This window comes from Cylas formicarius, unplaced genomic scaffold (genome assembly GCF_029955315.1).
Source record: "Cylas formicarius isolate icCylForm1 unplaced genomic scaffold, icCylForm1.1 PGA_scaffold_10__41_contigs__length_53128322, whole genome shotgun sequence".
In the NCBI taxonomy this organism is placed as follows: Eukaryota; Metazoa; Arthropoda; class Insecta; order Coleoptera; family Brentidae; genus Cylas; species Cylas formicarius.
In genome coordinates, this window is record NW_026844214.1 from 22833990 (window position 1) to 22856809 (window position 22820).

General features: G+C 36.9%; 1 protein-coding gene across 2 annotated transcripts in view; it reads right to left on the reverse strand.

The window, feature by feature from the left end:
• Positions 1-22820, reverse strand: part of LOC132701502 (membralin) — a 136933-nt gene that overhangs the window by 41549 nt on the left and 72564 nt on the right. The window lies entirely within an intron of this gene.

The following is a 22820-nucleotide window of genomic DNA, read 5'->3' on the forward strand; positions in this document are numbered from 1 at the left end:
ATCTTCTGGATTCCTCCTGAGTCGATTGTTGGTGACGTTTGGCCAATCATCATGCTGGCTTATTCGGATGATTGGCGAAACGTCAGCAAATGCGATTGATCAACAACCGAGGCAGGAGGAATTAAGAAGATTTGTAAATAGTACTATAGTCGCCTGTGGAAGCTTTTTAAAAAAAAATCAAAATCTATAAAATTATAAAGAAAGGGTGTTTCTATTACAAAAAGTCAGTTTTTACGATATTTTCATCCAAAGTCCCTTCTAGAAGAAAATTAACCTCAAATATATAACAATAGCTTTCAGTCAAAGAAATCGATACAGATACTGACATAAAATTCAAAATATGTCAGAAACTATAAGACTACAAAGTTGAATTAAAAAACGCCTCAATATATTTAAAATAAGACAATATAGCAATAAAACATTTTAAAAGTATAAGTGAATCCAAACAATTTTCGTCCTTACGTTTTTTTAAATATTCTTTACACATTAATGTAAATATTTTGTGACAACTAAACCCATGGGTAAAGAATACCAAAATATTCATTTATTTTTCGTTTCTAAAAATGAAGCACAAATACACATTATCATGTCATGCAAATAAACAAATCAAGAGTTTTTGTTATTACATGAAAAAAAAAACATTAAATGAGAGATTTGAAAAAATGTTTATTCCAACCAGCATATAATTATTAGAGGGAATTCTATATTCACAAGATGGTCACTTCCAGAAATACATCACAATCGCTTAGTTCAAAGAAAAATCGAACAGTTAAAATAATTTCGCAATAGTAACACCGTCCAAACGATTTACCCTCAAAACCCCCAAAAGGGTAGAAAAATTCAGAAACAAATAAAACAAAACAATTTCTTATTACATTAATTTATTTTTAGTATTGAGATGAACGAGCCAATTGAGCAGGCCCCGTCTCCGTTCCAAGAAAGTGGGGAATCGGAGCAGATGCCGCCTATCTAGAAAATGACCGAAAATTCAAACCTCATCGAGAGAAGGCGTTGCGCTCTATAAATGTGATATTTCCAATTTTCTTATAATATTTGAAACCAATGAGATAATGAACTTTACTCTACCGTTGACTCGCTGTACCCTGTATTTCACTTTTTTTTTAATATATAGTAAATAAATAAAGGAGTCTTTTGGTATAATAGGAAATTTTGGCTTTCATAAATTACGTATTATTGATAGCTAATGTTAACAACTTCAAAGTATTTATAAAAATTTTCTACTCGGTTATTTTATAGTAAAAAAAGAAAGATATATATGTGTTTATGTATACAAAAAGATTACTGATATAAATTACGTATTCAAGCAAATTATTAGTAGCTAATTTTTCAAAGAAACTTCCACAAGCTACTGTAATACTTTTTACAAAGCTTCTGGATTCCACCTACATCGGTTTGAATCTAGAAGCTTTGTAAAAAGTATTACAGTAGCCTGTGGAAGTTTCTTTGAAAAATACAACATTGTCTTGAAGAAAAACCAAAAAACAGAGAACATGCGCAATTCAATCAGGACTTATGTATGGCATTTATTGAAGCCAATATACCACTCAAAAAACTTAAAAAAAACCAATTTAAGATCATTTTTGACAAAATATTGTAAATTTAACATACCGTACGAGTCAACGGTACATAAAGGTAGTGTTGATGTCGTTTACAAGCAAACTGTAAATGATATGCCGAGAACTTTGAATTAGTTAAAAGATATAAACGACTCATCTTTTGCAGCTCTAACAAATGCAAAAACTCTTTTTTCTAACCCAACAGTGAACAAAGATTTAATATTTATAAAAACAAATTATTCTTGTGCACTTATAGCACTCATAAAATTGGAGGCTACCTGTGTTTCTTTGACATTCAGTGGCTTTAATAAATCGATTTGGGGCAGGTTGCAAAGAAAGTTCCAGATACTGTTGGGACAGCGGTTATAAAAAAAAATATGTCAGTATGAAAATAGCAACATCATTTGTTTTATAAATTAAATGAACATGGCAAACTAAATGAACACAAAAAAACACTAAATACAAAATGAAATTCGCTTGTATATGAAATTATGAATTACACACTGAATATACTCTGTATACTATTCGTCGCGCAACGGATCTTCAAAGTGCGTCTGGTCATATCAATAAAATCATAGTAAAGACAACTCAATAATTCCTCCCTGGTTTGCACAAATCCGGAATACACTTTTATAGAGTCATGAAGCGAAAATTCAAGAGCTATAAATCGAAGTTCCAGAGTACCTTAAATTCTTTGAGGTAAAAAATAAAACAAAAGCACTTAAAACTTTCTCAAAATCTAGGCAAACTGGAAAGAACTGTGTTTTGATTTAACTACTTAGTCCTGCAACTTCAAAAATGATGCAATTGGTTGGTAATCCTATAAGTAGGGTTGTGGAATTGGCCGATCAAACTTTTTTACGTCCATTGACCGGTCAATTGACCAAAATAATTTTAAAAATACCTTGAAATTTATATTTATTTAAATTGTACGTTTAGTCACCATCGCGTCGTTCTGGGAACCAAATAGGGCCGATATTACTACTGGGATTCCCCGAATCACTAATTCACATATTCGGATAATCCTTGAAGAGAGTTCTAGGTAAAAATACATGTTATTATTAAGTCAATTAAGAAGTGGTTAATTGATCAGCCCCAATACTACCTATAAGCAATAAATCTATTCTCAATATCTGTTTTGAAAGGATGATTCTTGAGTTCTCGTTCAAATACAGGCGATTACCATAAGTCAAAAATAACTAAACGGCGCAGTGTTGAAAATAATGCTACATAGGTATACAATTTTCTTCAAAATCCAAATCCAAAAATCAAACCTACATTAGGATCAATAAATGCTCCGGGAGAAGACACGGTACAAAATAGCCAAATTGTAGGACTGAAACATTTTGTATTTCCTGGTAAGTTTTGATCCTGACAATAATATATCCGATTATTCAAGCGAATCGAATAAAATCTGGACCAGAACCCGTCAGCCTTATCCGTTAAAGCTAGATCCCGTAGAAATAAAATCGTCACGACAGGAGGGCCGAGATACAATATGCACTGAACAACAATATTCAACGCGCGAAACATGAAGAAGAATAATAAAAAAGAGAGTGAGGAATTCCTAATTGGATGAGAACATTCGGGGCAGCAATTAAGACAAAAGACAAAATGTTGGGTATTTTATACGGTATGTTTTCACGTGTGTACTTGTTTAGGCTGAGTAATATTTGGAAAACAAAAGTAAATTGAACGCGAGGTTTTTTTTCCTAATCTCGTAAGTCCAATAATTGGGATTTCGTTTCCAATTATTTCAAATCTAATTACTTTTAGCTTAGCATCTTGTTTTGTTTTACAATGTATGGAAACATGTATTAATAAAACCAACGTGTTGCGGCTTTTGTGACCCAAGAATATTGTTTTTAAATAAAAGTTGCCATAAACAGAAATCACGATTTTTTAGATACAGGGTGAATTTTAAATTTTTTGCATCTTTACACAGCCTTTGTAATTCGGTTATGAGTCAACTTATCAAAAAGGAAAAAACTGGTCTGGATAGTGTTTCAACCTAGAATTCAGTGGCCTAGTAAGTAAAAGATCAAAATCATCAAATTAACGCATTACTAAAAGTTGAAAGAAAGCAATTATAGACAATTGTGCGCTGGTGAATAAGGTTCCCATATTTAGTAGGGAATCTACAAGTTTCATTTTTATTAGTTTTCGCTATGGTGCGAACCACTCTACATTTCGATGGACACAGTCGCGCAATAAACTCCTATTATAGCGTGGTTTTGATCTTTTGCGCCGTCCGTGTATTTAGGCGCCGCCCCACGCTCCCTCGTGAGTAATCGAATTTTTATGTAATGCCCTTCATAAAGATAAATAGCGGCAACGGTTTACGCAGCCACGGGTGGTGACGCCGGGGGTATTTATATTCGGCTTTCCCGCGAACTTATTTTTCTTGTTCTCGGGCTGTGACAGCGCCCGAGCGCGGGGCGTCAGTTAACTGACGAGAAAAGCAATTTCCAATGCAAAAGTGGGATCGATCCTAATTTGGGAAAGTGCAGGCAAAAAGGCAATTGGGAGCACTATCTTGAAGAGAACTTTCCCACATTTCATATGTACATATGTAAAATATCACGAGTTCAAAAAATAACGAATGAAAAAGTTCATAATCGCGTGCGAAAACTAAAAGAATTCATGCTTGCATTTACGGCGAAAAAACACGTTACATAGATCAGGCAGGATCTGCGGTTAGAGGACATCAGAAGAAGAAGTGTGTTTGCAATTCGCCTTAGTATGTTTCAAAAATGACTACGTTTTATTCTACAGAGTGACTCAAAAAATACTTAAGCCACTTTCATTGCAAAACGCATGCTTCTTATCTAATCCCCCTATTTGGGCCAATCTATAGGCTTATTATTAAGGACCACAGGTACCCTTATATTTTTATATTAAACATTATACAAAAAAATACCGTAATATATTAAAGGATCTGTCATCTCCCATTGACGTTATAATTTATGAGTCGCCTGTCTGATCGATCAAGTAATGACATGTTCGAGTGCTTTTCGTTCTCTGGGAACACTTTCTCAATGACTTGATGAAAAAATAGCCTAAGGTCATTTCATTTTGAATGTCGACTTGCTTCAAATGCTTTCAGGCCCTCGTAGTAATTTCACACGTGACATGACTAAAAGATTAACAAACCTTTTAAAAATCAGCCTCCGTTACCAATATGGGCCATTATTAGGCCCTGATTTTTTCTTTAAAGACATCTTAATGGTACCTTAGACATTTACTAAGTAGGTTTTTTAATTTGCGATGAACCATTGTTCGCTGCAGTGCCAAATGATATTCTCAAGAATGTTTTTAAAAATATTAACACTCACAAAATATTATGTAATTACACTTATAAAAATGAATCAATTTTTACATTAGGCGTGTTCAGCATTGTATTTTAAAAACCGTTGAAGTGGACTAATGACAGTAGCACGTAGATAGATAGATCTGTTTGTTCAAGGCATCGTACAATCCGATAATGTAACTCTTTCTTACTCTGCACCGATGTCAAATAGACAAGTGACTTTAATCCATCCCATAGGTTAAAATCTAATAGCGTTAGATCGGTCCAAATTGCTGGCAAATCTCACGGCCCCAAACGCCTTCGGCACTTTGTGACACCTCTTTAGTGCTGTGAGCCGGTGCCCCATCTACTTGGTAATAAGAGGCCCGAAGTTTCTGAAGGCCAATATTCTCGAGAAAATCATTTACCACTGTTCTTAATATTTGAAGGTATTTTGCAGCATTCGATGGTTTACCGTAAATTAAAAACCTTACTTTATTATCTTCTAACAAGCAAAACACAATTAAAGTAAATGTTTATTGTCGACAGACAATTGAAAATAACCTCTCTGAAAATTTTGCTTTGTCGGCCACCTAAAAGATGAATTATGGCAACATAATTCAGTTTTTTAGTGAAACTTACTTTTATTTCAGAAACCAAACAACTTAGGTAGATCACCTTTCACCATTTTTGTATCGGATAGACAAATCATTAGTTTTGACTAACCCTGTACAATGTAGAACTAATTTCGATATCAATTTAATAGAAGCTATGCTTTGGTTGGAAAAATGAGGCAAATAAATATTTCCTTCTAAACCACAAAAGATAGGTATAAGAACGTATTATTCAAAAACAATCATAAAGTACTAGCGGATCGGAAAATGCAGTAATATACATGGTGTTCCATTTAAAATTTCAATGTTGATGCAACTTTTTCGAACAAGCGCTATATTTAATTTGTATTATTTAAAATATAATACCCCTTTTATTTTAATTTTATATATTTATTATTATATATTTTATATAAATAATTTTTCTTTTTGATTTGAATAATATAAAGATTGTTCATGTTGTCTTGGCCGTTTTACCAATATTCACGTTTAAATTTGCTAAAATATTAATTCGTAATAATTAATAAATAAAAATTCATTTATTTGCTAATTGTTGTGACAAGGGTGTGTTTTAAAAAATGATCTATAAAAATAAATTAAATAAAAATAAACACAATATAACAAAAGCTACAATGTAATAACAAGTAATTTAATTTTATTCATTTAATTTAATAATTAATATTTGCAAATTCGAATAGTAAAATTTCCTCTGGAGTACTCCGAAGGGTTCCGATTTATTTTTGTTATTTCTTGTATTTTTCGAAACAGTTTTTCCAGATTCGCCGGTGTTTGATAATACAACTTCTTATTCAAAAACGATAGAAATGGCTTCTTGCCATATAAGTGAAGTAAATAGTTGCAAAGTGATCTCTTCAGCAAGCAGTTCTATTTCATTTTGACGAAAATTTAATCTAATTCCATTCAAATTTCACTCAAAAATAATGGGACTTATAATTATAATCCTTTTTTATTACAAAGTCTGGATCTTTCCATATGTTTTTTAATTTGTCCTGAGAGAATTGCAGTTTTTGCTTTTTTTTTTCCTCATTTAAATATTGAACGAGTAAAAATCTGTATGTACGTTATCCGTATCTCTGATGAGTGGTATATGTTGGTTTATAATCACGACTTGAGCGTTGTGGATTTTCTCCAATAAAAACAAAAGATTTAACTTTAATTTCATTACTCTAGTTGTTTAGGTTAAATGCATAATAAAATATATATATCTTCACTTTTATTTCTTACACAATGCCTTCTCTTTCTTTCTGAATTTCTAGCCGTCTCAAAGTTTTTAATGATTTCCAGTATTGTATTTTTCGATGGTACTCTTCTACCTGCATTAATTTGACGAAATTTTCTCTTAGCCAGTGTATATCTATATCTATGGAAATCTAAATTTGCAAATAAATATTAACGGAATACATATACAGATTTTATTCAAATTTTGCTACATAAATTTAAACGTGAATAATGGAAAAACTTCTAATGCTAATAAAGGCAAACTTTATATTCTTGAAATCAAGTAAAAAATTTTCTTTGAAATAAATCAAAATATATGAGCTTATATTTAAAACAATCTGATTTTGATAGGTTTGCAACTCCTATTTCCCATTCTGTAATTACATAAAGATAATCAATAGAAAAATAATTAAAAAATAAGACTGACTAAAATTTATTGTACAATAAACGGTTTCCCAATGTTTGGAGTTGGAAGGACCACCATTTTTAAAATATTTTGTTGGAGAAAGTAGACCTGAGAGAAGTACAATTCGAGTTAAATTCCGACAGACCAGTAAAAGTGCTTGATGGAGACAAGACAAGATTTTATGGAACTTGAGCATCTTAAAAAAATTGTCTGGGAATGGCATAACACTAAAATACGTGAGAACTATAAAGCAGCACCAAAGAGAACAGAACAAAATATTTTAGCTTAAGGAGCGAATTAATGAATGTTAGACGGGGTGTTTCTTGGTACCTTAGACGTTTACGGCGAACGATACATTGGATTGTTCTGAAAATTTGGTTAGTTTCATAAGCGCAATTTTTTTAACGCAAGGCCGAAAGCAATCCCACACTTGCCACTTACATTCAAAATATCACTGACCACTTATCAAAAGTTCTAAACAAGTATAACGTCAAAACCAGATTTACAACTTGTCCAAAATCTCTTGACATCTTCGGTCCGTCAAAGATATAATTCCATTTGAGATGCCAGGAGTTTACAGCATTCCATGCATATGCGGCAAAGCATTCATTGGAGAGACCGGACGAAAAATATCAACTAGGCTCAAAGAACACGAAAGAGCCTTACGACCAAGACAAATAAACTCATCAGCTGTTGCCGAACGCACTCATGAACATGGGCATAAAAACAATAAAATTTTATTCGATAAAACTAAAATTCTTGCATGTAATCAGTTCTTCTACCAACGAAAAATCCGAGAGTCTATAGAAATCTATAAACAACCTAACAATCTTAACCGCGACTCAGGGCTCTTGTCACCAATTTGGGAATCAGTCATCCTAGACGGTGTATATAGCGCCCCCGCAAATAATATATAAGCAGGTACAGAGTAAAATATGAGCCAGTTTCAGTCAAGCTCTGAAGAAGCCAACAGGATGATTGGCGAAACGTTAGCAAGTTCGACTCAGCAAAAACCGAAGCAGGAGGAACCCCGAAGTTTTGTAAAAAGTATTACAGTAACCTGTGGATGTTTTTTTGAAAAATTAATATTAGTATTTCTTTTCAATTATTAAGTTGTATAAATAGTCTTTTAGATTTTGCATTTAAGAAATATTGGTTATTAGGGCACCCCTGAAATTCACTTTTTATGCAAGTTTAGGTCCAACCAGCGCCTGACTAACGTAGATACAAGTGCAATATTTCTGGCAAACATATTACCTTAAAATCAATCAAAGAATTACTTTCCGAAATCCGGCGACGTATTAAAGAAAACATCTACACAAAGAAATTAAGTTTAACAGAGAGCTTTAAAAAGTAACAAATCTACCAAAAACAAATATAATAAAATAAAAAATAAAACAGTTCGCAACAAAGTATTTTTCAAAATATAGCGAAAATATGAATCAAATTACACCCGCTCGATTGTGCACCGTCATGTTAAAAAGGAGAAGCGTGTTCTGAAGACGATACCTATTTATATGTATTTTAATACACAATCAATCGGGCAACGTTGCTCGGACTCACCTCTATGAAAGGACGCCGACATATTAGTATTATAAAACTTCAAAAAAAATGATCTCGTTTACAAAACTTAAAAATATTAACTTGTTAAAGTAAGGGTCTTGCAGAAAGCGGTACAGGACGCTCAGAGACGGATCCATGAAAGGACGCTCGAAAAATAGCGGAATCTACATATATAATATATAATCCAATATATAATATATAAATCATATATATATATATATATATATATATATATATATATATATATATATATATATATATATATATATATATATATATATATATATATATATATATATATAGTTGATATTTTTCGTCCTGTCTCTCCATCGTGTTCTGTAACGCATATGCATTTTGTCTTTGACGGAGATGAATAAAAAATCGATTTGAACTTGTTAGGGTCATATAAATTGTTTTGTATTTTCTCGAAAACGAAGGAAGATTTTTTGCATTTGTGAACTATTCATTTCCGGACCCATGCCTATATTATATTTTTATTAAAATTATTCGGAAGTTTTTTCCGGACGCCCTGTATACAAAGGTAATGTGAACCGCACTAAATCTATTTTTTAATACCTGTACTTGTAGCAATAATTTGTCATTATTCTTTTAAAAACTGAAACCAAAAAAACAGTCAAAAAACCGTACTCTATTAATACTAATTTTTGAAAACTATTATTATGAGCTTTTATTTAAGTGCCACTCAGGCATATATTAAGTATTTTGCTTACCAATTCTTCTCTTGCGAGTTGACAATAATGACCGTTACTAACTCAACTTTTTTTTGTAAGTGACAGTAATTTTATTTTAGTTGTCCAGTTTGAAATATTAATAGTAATGATACATTTAATTAAATTTTTCTCCTTAAATTGTAAATCTATCATGCTGCGTGGCAAAGATATTTTTTGGTTATTGTAGTATAGTCAGTGAGCAAGTAGAGCTTGATTTTAAGCGACAGTTCAGGCAATAATGTTGTAGATTTTATTTTCATTTTGTATGTTTTTTATATTATGTTATACTCTGTTTATGTTATTGTATATATCGTGCTATTTTGAATTCGGATATTCAATAATAAATATTTGTTAGGTAGCCGGATTTATAATTGAATAAAAGCATTGCTTACTTTTATTGACCAACAATATTGATAATTCCGTTCTATTTCAGTAAGGTGGTGTTTAGCGTTGTTTGATGATACGAATCCCGTTGTTTGTATTTGTGGTATTAGAAGTTGAGGAATATCAAGTACAGTTGTTAGTTAATTTGTACACATCACATAAGCAACCGTTAATAATATATTATGCAACGCGTTTTGCTAAGACTAAGACCATTAACAATGTTATGTGCTTCTATGTAAGTAAAGCAAGATTGCCTAGTGATTGCACATGGTCTCCCTAATTTGCGTGATGGATGGATATGATTCGCTTAAACGAGACGTACGCACAGTCTGTCTATTAGCGTGCTGCTTGAACCCAACCTGAATTCCTGTTTGTCAAGTATGTAACTCTATATACAATGATGTTTTAGAATACAGACTCAAGTATTGTTTGACTGCTTTTTCGCTTGAATATATCTTTCTCGTTAGACAATGGTTTTATTAGTAGTTTTCGGGAGTGATCTTTTATGGCGGACGCCCTCAGATCGGCAAAGAATGTCATCGTGCATGGCAGGGTGTAGGCCAGGAGGAATGCTACTCTTACTCAAAGCCTTAACACCTTCACAAACAGGGTCGGATAGATTCCGAAAAGTTTTGACGATTTAAATTGGGAAAACTAGATACTGGGTAGACCGGTCCGGACACTTGTGTTACATATGTTATAGTTAGACTCTGAATAGTCCCGTCATATCAGTTGAACTTTGCATTGCTTGGTTGGGCAGCGCCCAATAATCAGAACCGACCATTCTTCATTTCACGGACCAGTAGTTGTTATTTCAGGTATTCCTAGTTATGCTAGTAATTCTAATCATTTCTTCTCATCAATAGCGTAATGGTTTCTCCATTTTTCAATATCAATTCTCTAACTTAACCAATTCGTTTTGTTGGTCTTTGTTTGTCTTGATATTCTCGCTACTTCGGCGCTCTGCGCTGACCTATCAGACCTTTCTCTTTTGTTTGCGACTGTAGCCGCTCGGTTTTTGATTTTGTATACTTTTCGATGTCTTCTCTCTCTATGAGAGACATTTCTTCCATAGCATGTATTCTCCTTTTGTAATATGCACTTTGGTTTGACAGTTTGGATTATAGCACCTAAAGGAATTCACCAGTGCACCATAACTAATCAGAGATCTGATCCACTTTACAATCCTCTCTTAGTAGTCACTTGATTTTATATTTGATTAAATTGCGAGAAAGGAAGTTTTTGATTCCGGTTTTTGTCGAAGTCGTTAACAAGTAATGTCCTGTTTTTTCGACAATCCTCTTTAGGGTTAAGGTCACCCAGGTGAATTATCCTTGTATAATATTACTTTTAGTGGATTAGGCTTGCGTTTTGGTGCGTATGTATAGTAATATCTTTCTTAGTTTCGATTTCTTCAAAATTCAACCTGCAAATGGTTTATAAGATTTGCCCAAAGGTGCATCGCATCGGCACATATTTGAATATGCATTTTCTCTCATTAAATAAACGTTGAGTCGATTTTACTAATTTTTTGTCGTTATTCGATTGCCGACGGGTTTGTTGTTATGCACACACATGTATTTAATTAACCGCTCGCCGGGGTTAATTAATAACCATTCCATTAATCATTCATGTTTATCGATGCTCGGAGAAAAAATGGAAATAGGTATAATTAATCTGGATAATGATGTGTGGCAGATGAAATGTCGTTATTTGCGGATTGAAATACGGTTAAAAACACTGTTTGAAAATAGGATCATGTTTCACGTAATTTAACGTGTCTATCTGCATCGGGTATAATTTACACGGCACCCATTGATTTCGAAAGATATTAAATAATTAATCAATAGTTGGCAGTAAAAAATGATAAAACACATTCTAAAGCAATTTTCTTAACTGACCAAGGGAGTGTGGATAACAGCCTAAATGTTGAGCCTATCAGAGCCGTGGTGTGCTAGACCCATTAGAGGTGACCATAGTTAATTCGCAAATATGAAAGATATGTCCCAATTGAGGATATCTTAGCCAACAATCTCATAGGACCAGAACCAACTGGTGTAAACTGCATTAGCTCGACCAGTGCATTAGTGCCAAAATTAACGTAGTGATTAGACTAATCTCGACTGCCACAACAATTGACAAAACATGACAAATTTATCGACAGTCGTATTATGCGATTTAATTAAAATTTTAATTACACTAAATTACGGTTAAATGCGTTTAATTGGTGGGCATGTAGCCTATTGCGAATATGACACGGCAATAATCGAATAATACAGAATGTATATCTTAGGACGCGCTAGGGGGAAAGTAAAGAGATTGCGAAGAGTAGATGTATAGTGCCGATATAAGCAACAGAAACCGTACATAACCTCAATTTCCTAACCCCCCCGCAGCGGGGGCCCCCCGCGCGTGGCGTCCTAGTGTCCCCCCTGTCTACCAGAGTGCGCTCCGCCCCCCACCCAGCTTGTGTAGCGTCCTGTTTTGCCCCGGTTCCGCCCGTCGCTGCTAGATGTCGCCAGCTTGTGTAGCGTCCTGTTTTGCCCCGGTTCCGCCCGTCGCTGCTAGATGTCGCGCGCTCCGACCGTCGTAGGCCCCCCCGGTAGAGGGCGGTGACGGTGCGGCGCGGAGACGGTGTGGCGCGGTGACGCGGTGGATCGGGTCGTCGGTAAACAAGTCGAGTGACTTATACAGAGTGTCTCAATAATCACGGTTTAATAAAAGAAAAACTATAGATACAATAGTAAATATTTATTAGCTCATATGTAGACAACGTAATGCTTCGTACAAGCGGTGTTTCTGGTCCATGAGATTTTCTACTTCATCGCGGTCGAGGATAATTTCGTCGCCATGATCCTGTTTCAGTATCAACTCACAGCTCTCTTCTTCGTTCGAATAGGTCACCTCGATACTGCTCCCGATGTAGACTGTTATGTCGTTCCAGAACATGATTTCTCCCACCTCGTCCTCCAGAAAGAACAAAAAATCCCAAAAATCCTGGACTTGAAAATCTATGTGCTTGTTCTTGAAGATGAAACGGACACCTGAATTCTTTATTTCGAAAATCGTGTTTTCATCGATAGTGACCACTTTGTTACACATTGTGACAAACAGACTGACTTCGGTATCAAATTCAAATGTACTTATATATCAACAACCCCCCACTATCGGTGTAATTAAGAGAGATATTTACATTTAGTCAATTTGAATAAGCATTTTGTCAAAAGAAGCAAACAAGCGCACGTAGTTACATATAGCGGGATTAAAATAGTTTTTCGACCTGCCGAGATGTTGTATTCGTTACCGCAAATGTCGTTAACGCCGCCGCTGGTGTTATTGGAATTCTTGATAGCGATCGTTTGCCATTCGCCGTGGTCTTCGTAGCTCCGGTTCGCGAAAACGAAACGTACCTTGTAATTTAAATACGGCTTATCTGCGGTAGTGTTATTCGACAATGTCTCGCTAAAAGTTTGTAGCTTGTCGATTCCGTTGACCTGAGCGAGTTGCATACGCGTCCACGTATCGGGCCAAATGCACCGATTATTATGATTTTTGAAACAAACGAACGCTTCAATCACATCCTTAGGTTTATGTATATAGAAAACGTTTTGTACCACAGCCGACAACAAAACAAAGTGAGCACTTAACAAAACCATGTTTCTAGCCCGAATGAATCTATCCTAGATCTCGGTAACTGCTTTTATAACACTCAAACAATAATGACATTTATTCTGGGGAGGTGCCGGGCCGTCGATATGCATTTTGCTGTCCGGTCTGTTATAGTGAACAAAGCAGGGCAAATGAGTTTGCAATTCAAAATTGTTGCGATGTCGTACTGGTAACTTATGCCACATATTTAACAAATCGTGCGGTCTCACATGCTCCAAGAAATGTTGCACAGGAATCAATTCAAGTTGTTCGGTATCCAAGCTTCTAAAATCGTCGAAGAAAACTAACTTCTTATTCATTGTTGTGAAAGATCGATAACTTTCTTAACAAATCCCTAATTTGTTTAAAGACACTCTCTGTGGGACAATTAATTGCGACAAGACTCAAGTCTATTTCACCGACTCTCGTTAATTTATTCAAAAATTCGTTGTATTCGTAATACGTTTTCTCTTTGAAAAAATACAAATGTCCGTTGGTGTATCGAAACGCGCCCGACAAATCGTCGGGCAGACCCGGAAACAGTTCCGTAGTAAAACCGTGTTCACTCGCACTCAAAGAACACTCGTCTATTTCTGCATAGTAGCGTTTACCGTAAAATATATACGTTCGACCGCCATACGTATTAAAAATAGCGTTCACTGTTTTACCCGCAGGCACACCCAGTCGCTGGACGCTTTGTCGGTCGCCCACTACCGTGAAACTCGGGAAGTGAAGTAAATAAAACGAATCACCGGTGACTACCAAAAGTTGTCCGTTGGGTCTCTGGTAGATATGCGAAATAGGAGCGTAAATAGGGACATAATCTGATATCATTTTAGGTTCCATGTAGACTTTATCACCTAATCTTATTATCCAAACCCATTTGTCGTAAAATAGATACATATGATGGTTAGACGTAACCAAAAATATGGATGGATTTACGTGACACAAATCTGGTACTTTTGTTTCGTTTTTCCCTATCGGAGGTTTCGTAGTTGTGGTAGTAGTGGTAGTTGATGTTGTTGTGGTCGGAGTTGTTACGCGGACGGTGGTTGTGGTTTTTTTACCATATAAACGTTGAAGACCTGCAACATCGTCGTATGACAATGTCTTAGAATTTAAGCTATACCAAGGGTACATAATGGCATTGCGATCGTTACTGTGCGCCAAACCCAACGTATGTCCAATTTCGTGGAACAACACAGTAAACAAGCTCGTTTTTCCTCCGGGCGCAGGCACTTCTAAACCGTAGTACCAATCTTCGGATTTATCCAAATGAACTTCCACGCACTCTTGTTGTTGATTTGGAAAAAATGCATGTCCTAATATGTTACCCCTTCCGTCAAAAGCAAAAGGACAGGATTCGTTCCCTTTACATCTTATGCTTTGTCTGTGGGTAGTATATTTGTCAGACATCAAAATCATTATATCCGGCTCTGAATAATTTAAGAAAAAATTTAAATTTGATTCATCACTCCATATTTTAAAAACCTCGGTTGCCAGCACTTTTAACTCTTGATAGTGACTGGGCGGTACTTGAATATACCAATTTAAATCCGTTTTCTGCCATCGCGAAACAGTCGTGAAGGCATTTTCTATTACACCACATCGGGGTTTATTTATTAGTTCGACGGTTTCGTTATTAAGAGTACCATCCACCGGTAAATTATAGAAATCCTGAAAATCCATTAGGGCACGTTGCAAACTCGACGCATTGATCTGCGTTAAAGATTCGTTGTCGTTAGGTGAAAGGAATCCGAATTTTTGTAAATATTCAATCACACCTTCCTCGGGCAGCGCGGCGACTATCGTCGACACGTCCGAACAGGTAGTAAAGACAGCGTAGCATAGCAACAAGACTCTCATCTCGTTCAAGGTCAGTAAAATACTAAAATGTATTCGGTTCCTAGCTAATCTTTTATAGGTAAAATAACAAAGAGAAGTGATGAACCAAACGCTTTTAGTCGCTATTTTGCGTGAGATGACGCAGAATATTACTCGAGAAATGGAACGAAAAAAGAATTATACTTCAATAGATTACAGTTTCGCAGTTTGTATTCATATCATAGCATTAGCGTGCTTTATTTTTACGTGTAAATGTATTATTAATTTTTTTGGATTGAAATAAAAAGTCTTATTTAAATAAAGAAAGTTTTATTTCATACAGGGATCCTTGAATACAACCAATTATATAAAAGGGCAGAATTTCTCAACGCGCACATGCGCAGTCTTCCTCCGGAGTGAAACATGCAATGGGCGTGATCCGGTTGAAATTTCGGCGGATTCAACCAATTATCATCATCGAATTTCTCCACGTTAATGACTCTGCATGCGACATCCTCCTGATCCATTTTCGACATTAAAAATTCCATTTTTGATCTTCCTCTCACGTATATCAAGTCAGCATTTTCTATCAGTAGTCCGATCAACGTATCAATGTCGGAATATTGAACAAAACCAGAACTGTATTTGAGACCGTGATGATATTGTTCGAGCCAGCGTACCGTTCTTTTTTCTGCACCGGTCAACGTGCAATATTCACGCGGCGGTTTCAAAACGTAATGACTAATTTGACATCCATTGTAGACAGCCATTTCTTTAACGACAAATCCATCTTCTAACTGGAAGCCTTGAATATCTACCGCAACGATGCGCATTTTTAATATGACTGGTTAAGATTAGGTTCCTCCGGCGGTATTTATGTTAGATTTCGAACAATCTCGCTGAGCGGTAGTTGTTCCACGATACAATCGTGAATGATGATGCAATAGGCACGTGTATTCGCGGGAAATCCCTTTTTTGCTTCGATGTCTAACTTTACGTCGACAGTGCTGGATTTTACACTGTCGTTTCTTCGAGAACAGTCAATGACGAAAATCGCGCAGTTTTTGAAAGCCATATAGTCAAGCAACGCAGTTTTTTCCTCACATCCCTTATAACTGGGGTAGAAATCCGTGTAATTGTGATGCGCTTCCACGAAGTCATTCTTTTCAAAATCTAATCGTAAACGTTCGTGAGGGTAATATTCTCCGTTTAGTGTTAATCTTATATCCGTTACGTCGACGTGATCGAAAAGCGTCGCATTTTTCGCTTCGTTGTCTTTGCGATTTGTTTGAAAAGCGACTATTACGTATCGGGGGCTTTCGATAGCCGCGCACGTCTTGACAGACCAAATTTCTTTGGTAGAGCCCGCGGTTAGGGCAGGATATTCATGAAGTTCCCATCGTCTATAGGGTATCAATATGGGTTGATCTAATCTAATCGATTTCAGCAGAGCCAATTTGATTTCGTCGTTTGGAAATATGTGCTTGACCCTAAGATCGACACTATCAATTTTTAATTCCGCCGTTGTTTTAATTGCACTGGCCGCAACACCGCCCATTGGTTTAATTATCATACAATTTTTGTCATGTCTGGCTCTTACCAATCTTATGGTTTGTTTTCCACAAGTTATCATATTATAATCATTAAATATGTTTAAAAAGTGTCGTAACGGGATTCGCATGCTAAAATGTCCATTTTCTGTATCGTGAATCGCATTTTCAGGGAAATTCCAGCCGGAAATATCTAGATGCGATGAGTCATCTTTCGAGTAACATAGATAACCTCTAATCGTACTAACTATACCCGGATCACGCACGCTATCCACTTCTTTCCCATTCAGCTCGTACGATATAGTTTCAAAAAAAAATGCTCCTGCATTGTTTACAAATTGCACTTGGTCGGTTCCCGTGAGACGTTTCAGCGATCCCTTAATGCAAATAGCAGCGTCGTACATAAGCAGCCAGGCATCTCCTTGATTGATCGTGATCTCAATGGTGTCGTTGTTCAAAAAAGATTTCACAAAGGGATGATAGGTGCGGGTCTCCACGCGCTGGATAGATTCATCAAATTTTGGCTTTCTGTGTATGTCGAATATTTGATTCGATAACATCGTAGCCCAGTGATCGGAGAAATTGTTTGTTGCTCAATGTAAGACGACCTTTACGGATACGCCTCGGTTTTGTTACTAACCCTACCGTTTGGATGTTCGCTTTTTTATATTCACCAGCGTCTCCGATTGAGTTGAAAATCAACATTACGTTAATTTTTTAAGTTCCAATCTAATGATGATTTCTTCACCTCGGAAATTAACCAACTCAAAATTTTGATCCAGAACCTGTAGGGTAATGTTGTAGATTTGTCGTTTGTTTACTGGCAAGTACGTTAGATATTTAGGAGTTTCGTCGATGGCGTACCCCGGATCGACGGACAAGGCAAACTCGTAAATTGTGTGCGAAGGTCTGTCGTTGTAGAACGCTCCAGACGTTATGTTACTATCTACATGTATCGTTCGCACTTTTATTATATCCACGGGTAAATCTGAGGAATGCATAATATTGGGCTCCAAAATTTTCTGTGAAAACCCCAATAATTTTCCGATACTGTCCGAGTGTTGTTTAAAGTTTACCCCGTATACGGGGCTGTAGATTTCACACTTTATCGTATTATTGTTGGGTTTGATTGATATCTCCTCTATTAACTTTGGGATCGTATTCTTCTCTTCCTTATTTTTTGGCAGATGTTCGTTAATGTAGGTTTCAATGTCGCTAATTTCATAGGACCCGGTCGGAATTTCAATTACGTTTTCTTTATTGTTACCATCGAAGTAGTAAAATTTATTCGAACCCTTATCTATGTTGGGAATGTTGTTGTAAGAGTGGAATCCAATCAGCGCTAAACCGTACTCTACATCTTCATCCAACTGCAGCGGATTGACAAAGTCGATGGATAATGTCGACGTGTTCCCTTTTAACGTAAATATGATCGACATGTTGACTGCTTATAGGTCCGCGATTTCAGTCCTTTTTATAGAGAAATTGCAAACACAAATGACCGCAATTGTATTGCGTAAACTTTTGATATCTATCGTGATTATAGTAGATATTGGCGCTGTTGCCGAAATATTTAACAAGTTCCGCGGGTGGTTTAAGGTTACCGAAACTGTCAAAATACTCAACATCGTTTCCCTTCCTCTTTTTGTATGCTACCCAGTGGGTTCCTCTATTTCGACGAACATCCAAATTTACGATTCCGCATTCTTGCGATCTGATTCGACGGGGTAAACTATCTCGCATAAAAACACCCCTGAAGTGAGGAATTTTTAATTTGCGCGCCAGAGATATTAAATCGACGTCGTATAGAGCCCTTCTGGGTAGCTTTATTGGGAGTTTTTTTGTTTCTTCAGATAAAGACCGAATCCGCCGCGCGGACTCTTTTTCAAGAATAGACCCGATCCCTTTTTTCCAATCTCTTCCATAGCTCGGTTATGGCGGTTGTCCTCTTCGAGTTTCTTTCGTGCGTTTTTCGCATCGATGACAGTTTTAGCGATAGCAGCGGCTCCGCCCGAGAGCGAACCTAAAGCCCCTAGCGCTCCTAATAACGGTAAAAGTGGTAAAATACCGCCCGATTTTGATTCGAACGGTATAATTCTAGGTACCCTAATTTTTTTACGTCCTCCCGCTTTTCTTACAGCGGCTCTGCCAGCTCGAAGCGCTTCCAGTGCCGATCTTCTAAGCATTTTAGGGTTATCGATATGAAACAATTGTTTCTTCTTTAATGCATTGCGAACCTTTTTCACGACACCCTGTCGAAACGAAACAGAGGGACGCCGTTGTTGACCCATACCGAGCTTACGTTTAGTTTTCATAGTCGCGGTGACAAAGAATGCGGCAGCTTTTTCACCAAACTTTGCGTCTTTAGATTTTACTCGCTGCCACGCACGCGTTTCCAATTCTTTATCCGCTTTATGACGTTCGTCTAACGATTTGTTTTGCGAATAGGCAATGTCGTGTACCTTACACGCAGCGTCCAAAGGATTCACCCCGCTATCGCCTCGGTTCAAGCGTTTTTCCAATTTTGTACCGGGACCGCAAAACTGGTAACCCGGAATGTGTACTTCAAAAGGTAACTTGTTAATAAGCGTGTTAACGAGACCACTTCCGGACGCGAAGCATAACATACTAATTAAAGGAAATTGCTTGTGTCGTATATATATATACGAGGTGTCTCGAATAAACATTGTAGTCATGCGGGTGGTGCAGCAGAAACTCAAGCTCCCCATCGATAATTTAGATTTGGTTTGCGGAGATGGTTTCTTTAACAAAAGCAAACACGGTCAACTGCTACCCAATTCATTTAGGGCGGTGTTTTGCGGACCTAGCGGTTGCGGCAAAACCAACACCATGTTAGCGCTACTCTTTAACCCCAACGGGGCAAGTTTCGAAAATGTTTACGTCTACTCAAAGTCGTTGTATCAACCAAAATATCAACTGTTATCTCGCGTATTGAGCAATGTCAAAGGAGTTGGATATTATCCCTACAGTGAAAGAGACTCGATAATCGACCCCAGCGATGCGAAAGAGAATTCTCTGTTTATTTTCGACGACGTGGCGTGCGACAAGCAAGATAAAATTCGCGAGTATTTTTCGATGTGCCGACACAAGGCCATCGACGCTATTTATCTCTGTCAGACATACTCCAAGGTACCCAAGCAATTGATACGTGACAATTGCAATATTGTCGCGTTGTTTAAACAGGATGACATGAATTTACGTCACGTTTATGATGAACATGTCTCACCCGACGTTTCATACGACACGTTTAAACAAATTTGTTCCGAGTGCTGGAAAGAAAAGTACGGCTGTTTGATAATTGTCAAAGATTTCGACGTAAAAAACGGACGCTACCGCAAGGGTTTCGATAAATATATAAAAGTCGATATTTAATTGTCGATAGAAACAGTCATGAAGGCGACGTCCGCCGACATCGCCGACGCGGCGCTAAAAAAAAAAGTAAACGAGTTGTCTAGATCTATTCGAAAGAAGTATTTAACATTAAAATTGGGTAAGAGCGAAGAGGATGCGTCAATTCGGAAGCTTTTCAAACCCGTCAGCGAGCCGCTAGAACGTATAGCAAAAATAAAGCTATCACCGTCACCGGCAGAAATAAAAACTGAACGTCGAGGTGTCAAGCGGGAACACAAAAAGGAACCGAACGAAGAAACAAAAAATAAGGTTAACGTATCATTTTTGCCTATGGAAGAAATTCAGGAAACGCCGGATCCCAATAAGAGCGTTGAGATGCAAAATATCGATGAGGAGGAAGATGATGTGTTTGACACATCGAGCGTGGCCAACGCATCCCTTCAATCATACCTGGAACAATATCCAGAAATTTCCCATTCATATATTCAAAATTTATGGGTAAAATCGCCCGACACCGATATTGTTTACGGACCCGTTTACGACAAAATATCATCCAAATGGTTTCTCGGCAATAAATCGCTGGATTTTCATCAAGGATCTGGCGATATTATTGTAGACGGCGAGAGATATTCCGGTACCCGCGGCTTGTATAATTTGGTGTTTTTGAAAGATCCCATAGCATACACAAAAGACGATTTGGCACAATATAAAAAAATAATGGAGGCTACCCAGGTGCACAGGGACGCGATCGGACGTTTGAAAGGCGCATCGACTGTACCAAAATATACCAAGGTCATCCGACCCTTAATAAAATCTCAGTCGCGTTCGTACTCGTACAGCGGTCAAGGTTATAATATGCGTTATAATGACGCTCCTACTGAATATGTATACTGGGACGACGTCAATGAACTCGTAGAGCGTCTGAAATTACTAATCGCGTCGAAACACGCAGGCAACACGTCTCATGATAACGAAATAGTTTCAATCGTTGAAGAGCTAAAAGAATCAGGTTTTATACGTTAGTTTAACGATGAGTCTGGACAAGTTTGGACGTTCTAGCGCGCTGCGACGACCCTTCACTAATACTGTGATTAGAAGCGCCCTCGACTATATGCCAGACGGAAACGTCAATATGAACAATTTAAAAATTTGCAATGTCCAAACGCCTAGCGACGACGGTGACGTGGCTAACAAAAAATATGTGGATGAGACAAGTAATTTATTAAAAATTGCATTGAGAAAGATTATTGGACAGAAACTCGAAGCGTACACGAAAAGATTACAAATTGAAGACAAAACTAAATTCTCGCGTCTTGAAGAACAACTGAAAATGAGTAGCACTACACTCGAAAATGAAATTATGCAGTTTCGCGAAGTTTTCCACCAAAAGCTAAGCGAAATGAGCGCAAAGAAAGATTTGGAAAAGCACATGACAAAAGTCGCCGTTTTGTCACAGCAATTTCATGATATTGTAACCAAAATGGAGCGACTTACGAACGAAAATGAGAATATAATGAAGGTATTGAAACAAAGGGTTTTAAATCCTCCATCGCAACCGAACACACATTATGAATAAAGAGAAGGTACAACTGGTTCGAGAACTGCACAAGCCGGCACGCAGAAATTATGCTCGCCGCCGGACTATAATACGAGGGATGGATGACCTGTGGCAAGCGGATCTGGCCCAATTAGATCGCTACAGCAAACAAAACAGAAATTTTAAATTCGTGCTGGTTGTGATAGACTGTTTCTCAAAATATGTATGGTGTCGCCCGTTGAAAACCAAAACCGGGGTCGAAGTCGCCAAGGCGTTTTCCAAAATTCTCAAGGACGGACGGCACCCTCAAAACTTGCAAACGGATCTCGGTAAAGAATTTTACAACGACACGTTTCTGAAACTTGTGGATAAGCATAAAATTAACCACTATAGTACGTATAGCATAAAAAAGGCCTCAATTGTCGAACGGGTGATACGTACCCTCAAAGAGAAATTGTTTCGACATTTTTCTTTACGCGGGACGTACAAATGGATCGATGTGCTCGCCTCTATCGTTGATGAATACAATAACACAAAACATAGAACGACGGGTACGAAACCCATCGATGTGAGTAAGAGCAACGAAAAGAGAATTTTGAAAACCGCGTATAGTAGCATAAAAATATTCGGTCCTCGTAAACTTAAAGTCGGCGACATCGTTAGAATCAGCAAAGTCAAGCACGTTTTCAACAAAGGTTATACACCGAATTGGACCACGGAATTGTTTAAAATTGTTAAAGTACGGGTTACTAACCCCGTAACGTATTTGCTTCAAGATATGCAGGGTAAACCCATAATGGGCGGATTTTATGAAGAAGAATTGCAGAAGACAGTTAACCCGGACTTATATCTCGTCGAAAAGGTGTTGCGCAGACGAGGCAATATGGTTCTCGTGCGCTGGTTGGGATTGGATAAGTCGCACGATTCGTGGGTAGACAACGTAGACGTTTTGAAATAAATTTAGTCTCGATTTAGAAGTTCTGACATAAATACGTGTATATGATGGCTCAAGAGAAAATTGTGACATCCAACGAATTGTATAATTTATTGGAAAATTTCGAGTTGCAATTTCCTTCATCAGAAGTGCTC